This window comes from Cnephaeus nilssonii (genome assembly GCF_951640355.1).
Source record: "Cnephaeus nilssonii genome assembly, chromosome: 8".
Classification (NCBI taxonomy): Eukaryota; Metazoa; Chordata; class Mammalia; order Chiroptera; family Vespertilionidae; genus Cnephaeus; species Cnephaeus nilssonii.
In genome coordinates, this window is record NC_137079.1 from 83,637,537 (window position 1) to 83,640,034 (window position 2,498).

The 2,498-nt window shown below is 48.7% G+C and overlaps 1 pseudogene across 1 annotated transcript; it reads right to left on the minus strand.

The window, feature by feature from the left end:
• Nucleotides 1-840: 840 nt before the first annotated feature.
• On the minus strand, nucleotides 841-1,710 carry LOC307103979 (small ribosomal subunit protein uS2-like; annotated as a pseudogene). Its single transcript has one exon. The product of its transcript is annotated as a small ribosomal subunit protein uS2-like (transcript).
• Nucleotides 1,711-2,498: the final 788 nt, after the last annotated feature.

Genomic DNA, 2,498 nt, shown 5'->3' on the forward strand with positions numbered 1-2,498 from the left:
TGGAACAAGACGGAGCATTGGTGTTAGCCAGCAGCATCTCTGCTCTGAGCCACTGCAATCCTACAACAGCTTTCTCGCTGCTTTTCCTCGTTTCCCCCGTGCCTTTAATCCATCCTTTACATGAAGATCTCTACATAATGTAAAGCAGATCACACTAGTCCCTGCTAAAACCCATATGCCTGCCTCTGACTGACAAACCTCACATGAAGTGGCTTCAGCCAGCCTCTCTGACAACTCCTCATAACCCTTGGCCCTGCTCTGCCTTGCTTCAATCTCTCTGGCTTTTCATTTGTTCCCCATACCCATGCGGCCCTGCCTACCTGCGAGCCACTGAGTGCCAGCCGGCGGTCTCTCTCTGCTCCTGCTCCAGGCTCACAGGTCCTTGTTGAAATGCTCACTTGCAGACAGGTCTGCCTGGGCTGTGTCCTCTGCAGTGTCCCCTCCTGTCACCATTATTCACGTCTCCCAGTTTTATCAATCACCACGGATGTAATCATGTTTAAGTGTACATGTATGTAAGTATTAGCTTCTTATTGCTGCTGAAACAAGTTACCACCCACTTGGTGACTTCAAACAGTAGAAATTTATTCTCTCACAGTTATGCAGGCCAGGAGCCCACAATCAGCATCACTGGGCCAAAGCCAAGGTGCCCGTCATCAGGGCCACACCCCCCTGGAGGCTCTAGAGAACCTGTTCCTGCCTCTTCCACCCTCTGGTGCTCATTGGCATTCCTTGGCTGCTTGTGGCTGCACCGCTTCTCTCTCTTGTTTTAACTTCTAGAAATTGTTTGTTTTCCGTCAATCTTATTTCCATTCTGTTAAGTGTCTGTGGAAGGACACCTTAGGACCACTCAGTGGTGGTTCCCACCCTCTCAGTGGCCTGAGCAGTGGGGGCTGCCGTCCAGCCTTCAGTGGCAGCTGCGTGTTCCAGTCTACAGTAGGGAACTGCAGGGTAGGCCCAGAGGCACCTGCACACAGGCTGAGCAGCACGAACTCAGGAGCAGGGGCAGTCCATTCACCCTGAAACTCCGCTTGGTCACAGCGTTTTCAGCTTGTCTAGGGTCACCCAGCTGTGGCCTGCTCTTCCTTTTCAATCTCGTCAGGATCTCTATAGAAGCAGAGTTCAGGTATGACCTCCCATGGGCGTTCACGGACGATGGTGCCATTCAGAACTTCCCAGGGCAGCATCCACCACATCAGAGCCCCCTTGTTTTCTCCAAGGGATGGCAATGTACCCATGGCACACAGGAAGAGTGTGTGTCACACGGAACAGAGTGATGGTAGACAGGTTGACCACAGACCTGTGAGAGGTCCTCTCTGTGAGAGGCTGATGGTCAGCGCTGGGATCAGGACCCACCAGAAGTCTCCGCTCCTGGAGGGCTCCCGGGCTGCTTAGTGAGGTTCCAGGAGTGAAGTGTCCGGCAATGGGAGTGGCTCCAGTGGCAGCAGCGAACTTCAGCGCAGCTCGCTGGCTGGTGCTCCTGGGCGTGTGGCACTGATCCCAGCGGGCTTTTCAATGGCCCGAGCTGCCAGCAGAAGCTCCTCCCAGGTTCTTTACGGATTCACGATGTAGAAGCCATCCACTTTTCCTTTTGTAGATGCACTATTCCATTTGGAAGTCAGGGTCGGTGCCACCTAAGTGGGTTCCTGCTGCAAGGAATTTGAGGACATGATCTTCCTCCATTTGCTGGACCTCAAGGGCTCCGGACATTGTGAAAGTTTCCCCTTACCTTATGTGGAAACCGAGAACCAGGCCGCATGGGCCTCTCTCTGGGTATCGCGGCAAAGGCTGCTCCATTTCAACCCTCAAGGCCAACATGTCTCTGCTCCATCTTCCATCACCTTCTCCTCAACGAGACTGTGTCAAAATCTCCCTCTGCTTCCCTTTTAGAAGAATGATCTTCCATGTCAAGACCCTTAACTTAATCACATCTCCAAAGATCCTGTCTCCGTGCAAGGTGACATTTACAGGTTTCAGGGATTAGGGCTTGATGTCTTTGGGGGGTCATTATCTAGCTTCCGACAATTTCCGTCTCCCTTCTCTTGCTCAGTGAAGGAAATCTGCTGCCTCCTGGGAGCCTAGGACTTAGTGGAGGCTCCATTGGTATTTATGAAATGAGTAAAAGATTCATATAGCCAAGAGTATCGTATTCTAAAAAGTATTTTTCATTATGTGTTCATAATTTAATAATAATACTCTATGCTGTTCTAACTTCTGTAACAATAAAATAGCTCTGATATGACAATCATCTTACATAAATGAAAACATGATTTAATAAAATGGCATTTTATGAGCTTTAGGCAAAGTAAATGTTTGAATTATCTTGTTTAAATTAAATGGCTCTTTTGTGTTCAGTTGTAAGCATCATGAAGTGTGCCTATCTTGCTAATACAGCAGCATGGTTATATTCTAAATTATACAATTTAATTACATGTAACTTGGAATTTAAACTAAAATCTTGTTGTGGTATAAGCCTGACCTTTGTATCCACTCATTGC